Source organism: Polyodon spathula, chromosome 13 (genome assembly GCF_017654505.1).
Source record: "Polyodon spathula isolate WHYD16114869_AA chromosome 13, ASM1765450v1, whole genome shotgun sequence".
NCBI lineage: Eukaryota > Metazoa > Chordata > Actinopteri > Acipenseriformes > Polyodontidae > Polyodon > Polyodon spathula.
Genome location: NC_054546.1, coordinates 15,797,723 through 15,813,483, shown reverse-complemented (window position 1 = coordinate 15,813,483; position 15,761 = coordinate 15,797,723).

Sequence of the window (15,761 nt, the reverse complement as noted above, 5' to 3'; positions counted from 1 at the left end):
TGAATATAGGAGGTTTTCTTGTGCAATACTGCTTCTTAATGCACTGCACTATTGGTCAAATGGCCTGAGACTACTGAAACTATAGCACAGAAAGCAGGATCAACTTTTAACTGCCTGTCTTTGAGATATCTAAAATACAAGCAAGAACCAATACACCTTTTGCTGTGAACATCATTGCTGTGTTTTTTAACCATTAATGGTGACTACACTGTTTGGTGGTGTTGTGTTGCTTGTCTCATGAGAATATATATAGAAGAAATGTAGATTGATAATGAACGTTTCTTACAAATATTTACTATAGTAAAAGTACAGCAAAGTGTAGCATAGTGAAAGCATGGTGAAAGGATAGGCTTTGTAAAGCATTGTAAAACAGAATAAATAAAACCTTGCAAACCATGGGAAACTAAAGCAAATTAATAGTATAAATTACAGCAGTACTTTTTTATAATGGATATAGTGGACCACCACTCAAGGTACCTAGTATGAATTTTATATAATCTAATGCCAAAATATTTACTTTTAGGTGATGCAGGTGCTAGATTACCATCTTAAGAACAAGGTATACTGGCCACATCTCTCAGATTTTTATTCATATACCTATAGATAAAAATCTGTTATAGACTTGGACATGCAGCAAAGGAAAACAGTATGCCTATGTTGGTGTTAGGTTATTAAAAAAAAAGACCTGTGGAAGAAATGTGAAACAGTGACAATATTGCCAGTGCTGATAAAAGGGTAAGAAACCTTTGTTGTGTTTCAGTGTGACCTGAACACCCATAAATCAGCTACTGACAAAATCTGTTAAATGTTATTTGTAAGAAAAATGTTGTATTGTTAAATAGTTGAAGAAAGTTATGGCAGATGAAGTTTACCTGACTGATTGTAGTATTCAGAGAAGAATCAGAATTAAAAGGGCCATCACGTTCAGGTAACCCATCAAAATGAAAGGAGAAGAAACGGTGAATCTCATCTAATACAATTCCATGCTGAAGACAAAAAAAGGACAGTATTAACAATACTAGACAAGACATTCAATTAAAAGTTCACGGGGCGTGAGCTAGGGGTGTAAGGATAGCGCAGAAGAAGCAGAAAGGAGCCGTTAAAAGGACAGATGGAAATTAGGAAAGAAAGTGGTCGCCGACTGAGGGCAATGAGGCCGACACATCCAAGGGGCAGAGGACCCAGTAACCGAAACAGGATAGAAAGATGGGTGCTGACTGAGGGCGACGATGCCAACACATCTCAGGGGCAAAGGACCCAGCGACCAAAGACAGGATACAAAAGTGGTCGCTGACTGAGGGCGGCGATGCCGATACAACCCAGGGGCAAAGGATCCAACAACCGAAAACATATAAGAGGGTCATGACTTGGGGAGCTGCCCCTCGAGAGGAAGAAGGTCCCAGTAGACCAGGACACGAAAGGAAATAGAGAGAGAGATACCCAGCATCTGAGACTTCTGTAAAGGGGCGCTCGTTAGACCCCCAGTTGGCCGAGACTTCACGCTGCTTAGGACCTGAAATAAGGACAAAGCATAGAGGTTAATATGAGACTCGGGCACGGAGTAGTCACGTCCCAAAAGTAAGGCAGAGTATAGAACAGAGGCTTGAGTGAGGTAAGATAAGCGCAGGAGCTGCGAAAGGACAGAGTGTGGCTGGGGTCCACTCTGACTCACATGATGAGAACATACCCGAAGGTAAGTAAGGCAGATGCATAACCTTGAGGTCGGGAAGTAAGACTCACTTGTCCCCCAGCGACGACTGATGCAAAGGCATGTATGAAAGGTGGAGGAGGGGAGGAGAAAGAAAACGAAACACTAGACAGCGAAGGTGCAAGTGATCAGGGCTTAAATAGAATAGGTGCTAATTGTCCGGAAATTAGAAGCCCCCAGCTCCACGCCCCCCGAACTACAAAAAATATCTAAAAGCTTAATCGCTCTGTTGCAAGTGTGAAGAATAAAGGGATCTACACACAGGTTTGCTGGCAGTCCAAAATATCCCACTAGAGATCATACATAGTCCGTCCAGCCATTTAGATTAGCCAACACATGTTGCACTAGTGTAACTAAGATCTTAAACTTTAGGATTAACTTTCTTAGGCTTCAATATTTCTCTAATAAGTCTCTAAATCTCTCTCTGCCCACAGTTCTGCTCTACAGGGCAGGCCCTTCATTATTAAAGGTGTAGATGTAAAACTTTTGCACAAATAATATAATACCAGGGTTCCTTATTCAAGTCACTTGCAGTCACAGCATGACAGAATATATGACCGACTTTGAAAGAGGCTGATAGTAGCCATATCCATGACTGCACACATTTCTGATGTTTCATCATGAATGACATATCATATTGGACACCTTGGAGACTTGCTGCTGCACATGGTGGAAGTGTATAATGATTCTAATTGTCTGTTCTTCTAACTTTTTACATACACAGACACAATAAAACATATTTATGAATTACCTCTTCTGCATCTTCAGCAAATCCTTCAGCATCTTTTATTGAATAAATAGTTCTGTCTTTGTAATGCATATTACTGTTCATCTAAGAAAGGAGAGTCTTGTTATTAAATCATTTTCAGTTATTTTTATATTTTTTAGTGTCTTTTTTTTTTTTTTAAAACAGTTAAAATTTTTTCAGTTGCTCACCACATTAAATCTTGTTTTTGAATCCCTTCCTCTTAAACTCTGAAGACACCGTGGAGCAGTAATTGTTTCATCAAGGGCAATAGAATTTGCAGTCTTTGCCTGCAGGCATAAATGGTTTATTTAATCAAATATAAATATAATTCCTTCTTGCCTGTTTACTACATTCTTCCTTCTGTGTGCTTCTTATTCAGAAAAAATACCAATTATAGTTTTACCTTCCTCCCTTGTACACTGCTGGCAAACAGCAATGCCACTGCTGCAACTTGCAGGAATAAGAGGTTATATTGTGCATTGCATATTAGGGGTAGCACTGAATAGTGGGCTAATTTACTAGTCAAATCGTTACTAGCCAACCCCAGAAACTGGTAGTTGACTAATCGCACGTCACGTGATTGTGAAGTAATTCTGCTGGGTGCAGTTTCAAAGATTCCAGTAGTTTTAAAATATAGTGCACAAACAGCAATGTGTTATGAAACAGTACTTTCACAAATTGAGTACCAGAAATAAAATACATTATTATTACATCTGTTTTACAGTTGGCCTATCTGACTATTTTGTACCTATTATACTATTTAAATTAGTACTTGTTCTACTTCTATTACCTACTCAGGGGGCTGGGTGGCACTGCAGGCTGGTTTTCCAGTTTCCTATGTCTTAGGTTCCAATCCAGCTCAAATCACAAGTGGAATGAGTAGACATTAAAAACCTACAATTTAACACCATTGGCAGCCTCTGCTCAAGAGGCCCAGAACTAAATGGAGGGCTTGTTCAGGTCAGGATTGAGTAGTGAGGGAACCTCTTATTGGAACTTTAGTTATGTACTTACTTAGAAGTTAGTTATGTTATATATTAGAAGTTAGTTATGTTATATATTAGAAGTTAGTTATGTTATATATTAGAAGTTAGTTATGTACTTACTTTAAGCACCTTAAATTTCCCTCTTACCCTGTCCCTCATTGCTTCAGATATAATGTTTTTGCTTTCCAAGGTACCTACAGGTAATCATATTGTGAAGTTAATATACAATATAAATCCCTGAACAGAACAGCTGTTAAGCTTCTGAACAATATGGGGCCTAGCAAAGGCAAAATCAATATATCATATGTAGCTTTGTGAAGGAGTAGCCTATTTCTCAGAAACACAGTAAACTGTAAAGGTTATCAAAGTACCGTACCTAAAAATTGTATGTAATAAACGTCAATATTCTACTATGACCCCTGGTGCCTAAGAGTTTACTCCAGTCTTTCAAAAAATAGGAGTTAATTGCTGGAGTGAATGCTCTGAAAATATGGCCCAGTACACAGCATGTGGATAGGTTGCAAGAGGTTATAAAAAACAAGGGACTTGAATGCTTTCACCAGTACTGAGATACAAGTATGTTCAATGACATTCAAGGTTGTGACATTCAAATGTGATTTAGGCACATGGTTCTCAATATATTGTCTTCATAAGTTTCATCACAATTCAATGAGCAGTTTGAAAGCTATGACTGTGTGCCATAATTACAAACATTAAATCACATCTTGTAATAAATGTACTGACCATACAAAGCCTGTGAACGTTGTGGTAACAGGAACAAACAGCAGTATCACTATCACAATCTCCTTTTCATTGTTGTGCCATCACTACTGCTTTATTGCGGAAGCTAGAGAATATACCAATTTCCTGTCTTACATTGAAGTTACTTCCTGGCCGTTAAAATAGTTTGAAGGATTTCCATTCAAAATATAAACCATCTAGAAGCAATATTTTGGATATACAGTACTATATGTTTGAAAGAATTCTTTCTTAACAACTTTTTTTAAGAGAGTTTATAAACATTCTCTTTGATAAAAAGCTGCTTTGAAAACTGAGAAACCCTCGCTAAAAGGTTACAGGAACGGCAAATTTATTTTTATAAATAGAAGTGAGCTTTGAAAAAACCTTAACAAAACATATATAACAGAACAAAAGAGTAGAATCTATAAAGTAGTGCAAAAACTAAAGTTTAGGTTAATGGTTGGGAATCATAAAGGGCCTGTTCTGCCCAAATGATGAACACTGCTGAAACATAGTGTTTTTTGTGTGGAAAAGCTAGTATTTGCAAACCTACAGTATGTGGCATGAAGCAGACATGGACAGATCAGTGCATGTTGTCTAACCACTGGGTCATATATTCCAAAATATGCCTCACCAAACATGAACCAAGAAAGTCCTCCGTGAATACATTGGTTTAGCACTGATATAAACAGTTACAGATTTCTGTGTTGGTGTGATAAACACATCTGTCTAGGAAAAAAGCACAATGCATGTGGGGTGTACAAAGTCATAAACACACACTTCATCATCCATGTGTCCACCTACTCAATTCCAGCAGCACCAAGAAGACTGTCAGAGCAGTCAAGAAGACTGTCAGAGCAGTCAAGAAGACTGTCAGAGCATCAAGAAGACTGTCAGAGCAGTCAAGAGGACTGTCAGAGCAGCAAGAAGACTGTCAGAGCAGAAGAAGACTGTCAGAGCAGTCAAGAAGACTGTCAGAGCAGCAAGAAGACTGTCAAAGCAGTCAAGAGGACTGTCAGAGCAGCAAGAAGACTGTCAGAGCAGAAATAAGACTGTCAGAGCAGTCAAGAGGACTGTCAGAGCAGCAAGAAGACTGTCAGAGCAGAAATAAGACAGTCAGAGCAGTCAAGAAGACTGTCAGAGCAGCAAGAAGACTGTCAGAGCAGTCAAGAGGACTGTCAGAGCAGCAAGAAGACTGTCGGAGCAGTCAAGAAGACTATCACAGCAGTCAAGAAGACTGTCAGAGCAGCAAGAAGACTGTCAGAGAAGTCAAGAAGACTATCACAGCAGTCAAGAAGACTGTCAGAGCAGTCAAGAGGACTGTCACAGCAGCAAGAAGACTGTCAGAGCAGCAAGAAGACTGTCAGAGCAGTCAAGAGGACTGTCAGAGCAGTCAAAAAGACTGCAAGAAGACTGTCAGAGCAGTCAAGAGGACTGTCAGAGCAGTCAAGAAGACTGTCAGAGCAGCAAGAAGACTGTCAGAGCAGTCAAGAGGACTGTCAGATCAGCAAGAAGACTGTTAGAGCAGCAAGAAGACTGTCAGAGCAGTCAAGAAGACTGTCAGAGCAGTCAAGATGACTGTCAGAGCAGCAAGAAGACTGTCAGAGCAGCAAGAAGAGCAGCTCATTGTTTACTTCAGGACCATTTGAATCACAGCTTTGATGACACTCCTTTTATGAAATATTAAAAACATATATACAGTACCTCTCTGTAAATTGTGAAGACTTTCTTCTGACTTTTTAGTTGAAGAATTCCCTAAATCAGACAGCTGGAAAATGTTTTATTTATTAATAACACTGAGAAACACATTTTGCTATATCAATATTGTTATGTAATGCTATTGTACGTTTTCACCTGATCAATAAAACAAGTCATTAAACTTGTGTCCATTTTAAGTTATGAACAGTATTATAATTAGGTTAATAATAATTTTGTTGCAAGAAAACATCTAAATCGAACCGCATGATGTACTTAAAAGACTTTTGTTTGTTACTGTACTTGTTTATTTAATGTATAAATACTGATTTATTTTTACAATTGATTTTACCTTTCTTCTAATATTTTGTCTTCCTGCTGAGAAGTTCTTCCTCAGCCTTTCGGTATCAACATCTTCAGCAGGTACTGTCTGAACAGTCATCGATACAATGATACACATTAAAGACATTGAAAAAGACTTCTCGTTGAAACCTTTGTCATTGAACTTGTGTTTCTTTGAGTATTTCTTAAATGGGATACAGTGAACATGGAATGCTATAGAACACTGTCAACTCTGGTTTGCCTCGGTAATTTTGTAATTTACAATGCATTGGACACTACAGTATACTGTATGATATATAAAATGGCTTTGTATGCGTCTTCCATTACTTTCACAATTAGCATGTTGTTGAGTAGTTCTGGGGAGCCCCTGTGTCTGCTGGTTTTCATTCCAGCCGAGCTCTCAACTTAACTAGACCCTTAATTGAATTGATAATTTGCTTAATTAGACTTTTTTACTTGTTTTCAGCTCTTACTGTTGTAGTTCAAAATTACTTATAAAATCTTATATCTAACTTTAAATATACAACTGTTCAAGAGCTGAAAAGAAGTAAAAATGTTTAATTAAGCAAATTATTTGTTCAATTATGGGTCTAGTTAAGTAATTAAGAGCTCGGTTGGAATGAAAACCAGAAGCCACAATGGGTCCCCTGGACTGAGTTTGAGAAGCCCTGGTTTAGGGTAAACATAATGAAAAGCCTGAACCATTTTTGATTTATAGTATCATGGTTTATTGTAATCCACTGTAATTAAATTATGTATGTGAAAATAATAATAATAACACAATAACATTCTAAATAAAATCTAAAGATTACTTGAAGTATTAAATCAAGTTAACAGAAGTGTATGAGTTTGAAGTGTAAACTGCTGTTTACACAAAAAAAGGTTTAAACATTTCATCCATTGCACACACAGTAGATTTACAGTTGTCTTACCCATTTGTCTTGCTTTGGCGGTTGAACTTTTTGATCATCGTCTGCTTCCTGGTAGTTTGAAAAACGTGCTCTAATAAATTATCATATAAAAAACAACAGCACTAAATCAGTCCTACTGTGTACAATATTTACAATATATTAATGTAAATAGAAAAAAAAAAATACCTATACAAGTGTGCAACAATGTGGTTGCAATTTCCCCATGCTTTACCCGCATACTTTGCTATGTATACTGTAGTTTATACTGCTTAATGTGCTTTACCCTTCCTCTCTGGAATTTACAAATTCAAATTTAAAACCTACACAATTAACTATGCAGTATACATCCAAAAGTGTCCTCTTTATGAAGCCTCTGTGACAAGGAAGACGGGTATATTGTTTCGTTTTATATACTTTGAAACATTTTGGGGCGATGTCAGCTTATTTGATCCTATCGAGATCCTTATTTTTAAACGTACTGGTTGACCTACAATGTGTGGATATCTGAGAAATGAAAACAAAAATGCGCAGTTCATTGTTAATAATTCTGTTTTATTACCATTAGGCCTACTGTTTGGTCTAATAGATCATTTACAATTATCTAGATCAACCAGGAATGAAAACACTTTAAAAACAGTAATGTTATGTTTTAAACTGTAGTTGATTTAACCCCTGTTAATTTAGGTCGTTTTCTTTTTGAGTTGGTTGTCATTGTTTTGTACCTGTGTTTTAAAATTAGTTGTCTTGATTTGTATATGTTACACAGTAGTGAGTCGGTTTTAAGAGACTTCACCCAGGAGTGAAGCACTTCACCCAGGAGTTGAGCAGGGCCCGCCCTCTAGTGGTCAATTTAACTCGAAGTACAGTACAGTATTATTTTATAGAAAACTTTTTTTATGTATTATTATTATTATTATTATTATTATTATTATTATGTAAAACCATTTTATGTATTTACATAAAAACTTTATCCAGATTACACGAAGCCGGTATTATTGGTATCATCCTGAACAACTTAAAGTATTAATGTAATTATCTGTAGTAGTTTTTTCTTTTATTTTTTTGTTCAATAAAAATAATGTCTCATTTTGAAATATTACTAGTGAATCACGACAAAGCAAATACTGATGTGCACAGTTGGAAACAGTATTATGTATATGAGCAGTGGTGTAAACAAAACATTTAACTAAAGCAATAATGATTCGCGAAAATAATACAATGTTTACAAATAAAGATTGATATAGGCTACTTACTCTGAACTAGACATTTTGAAGAATGGTCGAGTGGTATTCAAATAACTGGAAATGGATACATATAATATGAAAACGTTACGTTTGACAACAATGGCGGGTTTTTTTGTCTGTATGTTTTTTTAACCTGTTCAGTCAACGTCAATTTCAGAAGCTGCACGTGGCCAGTTTCATACTGACCAGTTGCAAAAAATAGTCAGCTAAATCTAAAACTTTAATTTAATCTGGGAAAAAAAAATAAACAAAACCTTTATACTACACTCATTTGGACGTACTAAGATGCTTACCACAAGAACGATACAGTTATGTATTTAAATATTGTTTTGTAAAACAGTTACGACGATTTTGAGGTTGCGGTCTGCATCCTGTTGCATTGCTAAATACCAGTCAAACTGTCTGGTGTTCACTAAAAACGTTAAGTTCTTACACAATTATTATTATTATTATTATTATTATTATTATTATTATTATTATTATTATTATTATTATTTATCAACCAGCAATATTACTACTGGTTTCTACTGACTTTGCTTGTTTTTCTATTGGCTTTCATGCATTTCCCCCCTCCAAATTACAATACAATCATCTAATTATAGCCTAATGTTATACATTCTTACTATTGCCCCTTCCTTACTCTACAAGCACCATATAAGACATCCACTGTTTGGTAAAGTTTTATTACACTATTGGCTCAATTTAGTATTGAGAAGTACCACATTTAATACAGTGTAACATATCCACACATAATTGAGTTATATGTCTCTAATTATATGTCCCTAGATTGTTTACCATCCTCTAACCTTTCTATGGTGTTCATAATAATTTTGAGTGGAGCAGTCCTTGAGTTGGGATTGCCAGCATCTCTTCCACCAGAGACATTTAAAATACAGACTAAATCAGCAAAGTGCCTCTGGGATTATAATTATGTAATCAAAGAAATTACAAAATGATAACACAAACATCTACCAGAAGCCATAATACCAGTACACAAATGTCACAGTTTTAAATTTTTGTCAGTTTTTCGTTAAGTATATAGAAAACTACAAAGGGGTATGTAATTCAATATGTTATGTGACACAAAAACAATGAATTCTGGTGGTAAATCTCCCTCCTGACCTGTGAGGGCGCTAAAGAATGGGAGGAGAAGTATCTGGAAGGGCTGGCCTGACAGGTTGTTTCCGGGGCCGGGAAGTCGGTCAGCCTGGAAAGAAACGAAACTCTTTTGTAAGACTGTATTGACCTGAAAGGTAAACGAGAGGCAGCTGCAAGCAATAAGGCAGCTGCAACCGTTTACCAAGATGTGCGGAATTGCATATAGGGGGGCCAGGGTAACGCTGATCTTTTCTTTCATTTGGGTAAAGGCTCAGTAGAGAGAAGGACCGAGAGAGGAGCTCTCATTCAGAAAGAAAAAATGTGTTGTGTGTTGTGTTTTGTCTGACCAGTAATTGTCTGTGTTTTGCACCACTTGAAAACTAGTTCACAAATCCAGAGCTCTCGCGGAGGGTCAGCACGATCCGGATCATCACTACACAAAACCGTCACGAAATACTTGTGTCTTCACTCACCACAAGCACGTCTGCACTCATCCAGGACTGGTGACCGTGTGTTCGTTTTTGTTCGGGACTGTGCCATGTTTTGTTATCCTCATGCTTTACACATGGTTGTGTATTGCCGGGGATTTATTATTTAAACGGTCACCAGACCTGGAATACAAATAAAAGCACTTTTTCCAAAGGATTACGATTGTCTGCCTTTCACTCCTGCACCGCAACACCTGTTCCCCACTCACCAGCCACTTTGCCACAGTTAACATAATATTACTCAACAGGTTTCATTTGACTTTATGAAGCAAAATTAGTTAATTCGATAGGGTGATGCAAAATTTTGAACTGTAGCTGTGCATGCACTTATTTCTATTAAATGTGCTTGTAATGTAATTTACGTGATTTCATTACACAAGAGTAGATGTTAAAACTTCATGCTGATTTTAGACTCAGCTCTCGCCAAGATAAGTACCAACTAAGATGCAGCTTAACAGTAAACTGATGTCCATTTGCATCTCTATCCATTTGTGTTTTCTTCCATCTGATGATGTACATAACCTTCTGTCTGGTGTTGATGGCTAAAGTGTAATTCTGGCTCCAGGGATGAGCTTATTTTGCCTCCCTGGCGCATCAGCACACACAACGGCTGTGATGCTGGCTCCAGGGATCAACCATAGTGCTGTCTCCCTAGAGCCTCAGCATGACAACCATCTGGATTGAGCTGAGTAGGGTTGTGACAGAAATGCAATGACTCTTGGTTGTGAGGGTGCTAAGCAGTGAGAACAGAGTTCCTTGGATGGGTTGGCCTGACAGTTTTTTCCCAGAGTTCAAGGGAAAGCCAGCTAGGAAGGGGGCGAGACTCCATTGCAATAACGCATTGACCTAGAAGGGAAACGACGTGGCAGCCGCAGATTGGAGAGGCAGTTGCAATCATGTGTGACAGCATAAAAGGGGATGGAGAATCGTAATTTCTTCCTTCGCACAGGTTTTTATAAATAAACTGAGAAGAACTGTGAGATACCCCGAAGTAAAAAAGAACTGTGAGTGTTTTTTTGTTTTGTCTTGTAATTATCTTGACTTGTCTTGCACATTACCAGACAGCTAAAACAGTTCTGGAGCTGTCGCCAAGGGCCTAAATAAAATGTATCACCCACCACAAGCACTACTGCATGCACCCAGGACTGGTGACTGTGTAGGTATTATTGTGCATCAGCTATCGTGTTTATTAGTTGGGACTGCAATCCCGTTATTGTATACCCTATGCAGTACACATTGTTGTGTATTGCCAGGGGATTATTGTTGAGGTCACTAGACCTGGAATATAAAATAAAGTTTTACTGTTCCAAACTGGATTACAAGGCTCTGTCTGTTTAATTACCACACTGCATCACTCCTGCATCTGTTTCCACTCAGCCACTTTGTCACAAGATGTGAACAGGCTGCCTATAGGGTGATGTCAGGCCAGAAGAAACATACAGTACTGCCAGGTGCAATGTGAATAGCGCTGTTACGCACTTTAATAAATTAACAAAATAAAAGGTTTAAACAAAAAAACAGCACACAGCACTTGAGGCCAAAATAAATAGACAAACAAAACAGATTAACACTAAACAAACAGTGGATGAACAGACAAACAGACACACAAATATTGTGCTGGTCCTTCCAGCACGAAATAGCAAATGTATGCTTTAATTTAATTTATTTTAGTTTACTTTTTATTTTCTCCTTCTCCACACCCATTCTCCACTCACCGAACACACAACCCAGAGTGAGTGAAATGTGCATCGATATCTACTGTTGTGCCGGGATTCAATTATTAATTCATTATTCACTTGAATCCCAGCATGTGAACTAATTTGGGCAACCCCGTTCTCACATACTATTAAATACTTTAAATGCATGTGAAGTGCAATCCCTGTGCCTAAATACAGCTATATATTTTAAATCACTCATGCTACACTGTGACAAAGTGCCCGCCCCTGTGTATATTATCTGTTATATGTTGCGTGTGGTGTGTTAAATGTTGGTGTATTGACATTGGTACACGGGATATAAACGGGTCTGTGTTTCACATGTGTTTAGAAATGTATAATTGTATTTAGGCACAAGGATTGCACAGCACTTCACATGCAAGTAAAAAGTAATAATATGTCAGCACGAGGAATTGCACTTTATTAATTCACATGCAGTTGTACCGAGATGGGAGAGAGAGGAGGAGAAACCAAATAGAGTTTAGAATCAATTGGGACCAGCACGATACTTGTTTGTTGTCTATACACCAACATTAACACACCACATGCTACGTATAATACACAAATACACACAGGGGTGGGGCACATTGTCACACAAGGGTACATCTCTGAGGTCTTCAAGTGGGCATCTTCCATCCTTGGTGTTTCGTTGACTAGCTCACGACACCTCAAGAGGGCTCGACGGTGACTCTGGAGACCCAAAATCACCCCCCTCCACCCCCCACTCAGCCCAGTCCAGCTTACTTACCTGTGCATCAACGTTGCTTTCTTTCTATTGTGCTTGAAATCCCCAACCAGAATCTTTCTGTCTCAACCACAGCCAGTTGCTACTCCTCTCTGCTGCTTCAGATAATTTTATCTTTTGACCACTGAATCCGACGGATCTGAGAAACGGGTTGTAGTGTGTGCCACAAATCCTCGGCAACCCACCTCCACTGGGTAAACCCGGACTCTCCTTCCTCGCTATTCCCCTTCAGCAGCTCGTTGAGCATACTGAAGTTTCTTCCTCTCATACGCCTCATCCACAGCATCCTCCCATGGCACTGTTAACTCTACCAGGTGAACGAAGCCTGCTGATACAGACCACAAGACAATATCTGGTCGAAGGTTAGTGGGGACAATCTCAGGTGGAAAAACATCTGCCAGCATTTTCCATTCGCTAGCTGCTTCCAGTTGTCCTAGATGAGGTTTGGCTTTAGTACCTTTTCTTGGTGGTTTTTTCCCTGGACGGAGGAATGTTGTCCTTTGTATGTAATGTTTTGAAGGAACTGGTGGCAACTTATCGGCCATGTTATGTTTGTCTTACAAATGCCAAACAACGCACCATCTGGTCATGACACCAAGTAAACCGTCCTTGGCTAAGACCCACCTTAAATCCTGTCAAAATGTGCCTTAATGTTACTGGTGATAAACACAAAGGACAGGACGGATCCTCTCCTACCCAGAGGTTTAGATTCTCTGCTGTTGGGAGAACATCACATGTTGACCTGATGAGGAAACTGACCCTGCTTTGTTCCATTATCTATAGGTCTAACCAACCAATCTTATGTTGTTCCACACTTTCCCATCTCATCCATTCTCCCTGCTTGGCCTGGGAAACTGCTTTTATGCACCTCATCCTCTCCTCCTGCTTTTGCACCTCGTTGACTACCAGCTTCCTCCATTGAGCTGGGGTTACCTTGTGCCATGTAGGAGGAGCTGAACTGAGACCAAGACCTCCTCTTCCATGCTGAACTTGCCCATGATATCACCAATTCAAAGGGCAGCTTTTGCGTCTTCCACGGCTTCCTTTGCCGCCCACTTCCTTCCAGTTTTCAACACAGGTGCTGCCTCCCTGCATTTATCGTGTGACTCAAATAATGTCATTTCCAGTCGGACCTTGGCACACCTAAACTCCTCTGTTAGAGCGGAGACTGGTAGCTGCAATATTCCTTTACCATAAAGTCCCACTCTGTTGAGGAAACGTGGAACTCTCAACCATTTCCTGACGTATGAACTAATTAAAGCTTCCAGCTTCTCTACTGTTGTCTAGGAAACCATGTACACAGTCAGTGACCACAGCAGCCTTGGCAGTAGACCAAACTGAAACACCATAGTTTCAGTTTACCCAGTAAAGCGCTGCTGCCTATACTCTTCAAGCCTTCTACTGCTTGTTGTCTCACTTCTCCCACACAAGCTGTGTCCTTTAGGTCCCCATCATACCATTTCCCAAGACTTTTTACATTTTACTTTTTACTTTTTACTTTTTCCAACACTTACTACATAGATAATGGTGTAAATATCTTCCATTCATATATATTTATATTCTTAAAGATGTAAAAATAATAATAATAATAATAATAATAATAATAATAATAATAATAATATAATAATAATAATAATAATAATAGAGCTATACAAAAATGATGTAATTCAGGCAATTAACAGGCAACTAATCATATTGTGTCACTGGAATTGAAAACCTAACGATATCCCAAAACTTTACTCCTTGCATATGGGGCAGTTATTGCCTTGCTTGAGTCTGGGAGCTTCATGTAAAGCTGTGTTGATTGAGCTTGTTGAGCTTTTCTCATTATCCTCTTAAGGTCTGTGCGCTCAGTATTATGGGTACAGGATGTAGGCTTTTTGTTTTAACCCTAGGAGTAAATGCAACTATAACACCACTGGTCTTACAGTTGTTTTTATAAACTACCAAATAAAAGAACAAACTATACCTGTGATACAGGTACCTGCTGTTTTTTTTTTGTTAATGAATCCCTGTAAAAATAATTAAGCCTTTTTATTTGTGAACAAAACAAAAAATGTAGTAGAAAAAACTTTTTTTTAGGTGGCCTGTAATAAATGTGTATTCCCCTTTCCCTCTTACAAAAACATGCATATGTAATGAACCAATTATTGCTAGAATAATAGCTTTAAACAAGACATATCCACTGTAAGCAGGGAGTTTAAACATTGTTTTATTGTTACTCAGGAGGAATTGTAATCACAGCAGAATTGAATTGACTTGTATTGGAATGCATCCATGGCAACAGGGTTCTCCCTTCTACTATTCTTCCATAAATGTCTATGGGATGTTTAATGGTTCCGCTCACCTCCTGCTGTACTGTCCAGTACACCCCAACACCATGTTGGCAGGGATGCTGAAACTAGGGGTACAGCAGCCCTGGCTTTGCATGGTTTCCATCATATACAGGGGTTACAGTTTTGTTCAATGGCTTTCAGCACTCGTAAATTGTTCCAGTGCTACTGCATGTGGAGCTCAGGGAAGAGAGCCCTCTACTCCCTTTTATAACACCTTATTCTCCATGGAGGACCAAAATCCAGGTATTTGTCTACTGCAGCTGGTTTACAAGGTGTCAACTTTAGGTTATGAAACCTGAGCAGCTGTTTGGTCATATATTGTATCACATATGCATATTTTAGATATGTCTATAGTACTTTGCAATAGCCCACAAACTGACTGGGGGAATCACAGAATTACATTTATACATTTGTATTTTTTCCCACCAATATTAAATTTGTGATTTATTTATTTAAATACAGCTCATGCTATTAATCATGCAAAGGCTGTATATTTTTTTTTTGTTTGTTTGTTTTTTTTTTAACAACAGTAATATAACAAAATTGACAAAATACAAATTTTAAAATAAATAATCCTCCTTGTTAAAATGGCATGTCTAATATAAATGATGCAATAACATTGGTTTACCGTATTATTGGTATATTCAGCAGGATATATTTCATATTAAGAAGACAAAATGTTTTTTATCTGAAATATTCCCAGCTAAACTATATTTAAAATAAACAAATAATGTTAGGGTTTGTAGAACATAATAATAATAATAATAATAATAATAATAATAATAATAATAATAATTACAGGCTGGCCTTTCAACTGAATGTGACACATTTCTCAACGGATTAAGTAGTACTGCAGCTTTAAATTCAGTGGCCGTGTCTGCTTGAGCCGTAGAGCAAAAGAGCTGGATCCCTTTGGGTCCTCGCGTTAACATAAAACGTCTGCTCTGATTGGTCTTCCCTTGCCCATGTAACCAATCAGAGAGCGGCTACCATGGAGGAAAGAA